We start from the raw sequence: 723 nt of genomic DNA on the forward strand, positions 1-723 counted from the left end.
TCCACCCAAATCTCACCTTGAATTGTAATCCTCACGTGTCTCCACCCAAATCTCACCTTGAATTGTAATCCTCACGTGTCTCCACCCAAATCTCATCTTGAATTGCAATCCCCACGTGTGGAGGGAGAGACCTGGTGGGAGGCAATTAGACAAAAGACTGGGTAGACACTTAACCAAAAAGGATATAATGATGGCAAACTGGCACATGAAAAGCTACTCAATATCATTAGTCATTAGAGAAATGCAAACAGACCTGAGACACCATGTCTATTAGAATGGCTAAAATAAAAATACTGACAATACTAAATTCCAAAAATTATGTGAAGTTGAACTTCACATATATTGTTGGTGATAATGTGAAATTACAATGCCACTATGGAATACGGTTCAGTCTTTTTCTAATAAAGTTAAATTAACCCCTACCATAGAGGCCAGGAACCCTACTCCTGAGTATTTATTTTAGATAAATAAAAACTTATGTTCACAAACACATGTACAAGCACAGGAGCTATACACAAATGTTTTATGAAGTCTATTCATAATTGTCCCAAACTAGAAACAATCCACATGGCCTTCAACAGGGAAATGGATTAAAAACCAGATACATACATATAATGGAATCATACTCAACAATAGAAATGAATGAATGATTGTTACACCCAGCAACTTGGATTGGCCTTAGAAGAATTATGCTGTGTGAAATAAACCACTTTCAATAGGTTA

This window comes from Colobus angolensis, unplaced genomic scaffold, assembly GCF_000951035.1.
Source record: "Colobus angolensis palliatus isolate OR3802 unplaced genomic scaffold, Cang.pa_1.0 Scaffold1, whole genome shotgun sequence".
NCBI classification, from domain to species: domain Eukaryota; kingdom Metazoa; phylum Chordata; class Mammalia; order Primates; family Cercopithecidae; genus Colobus; species Colobus angolensis.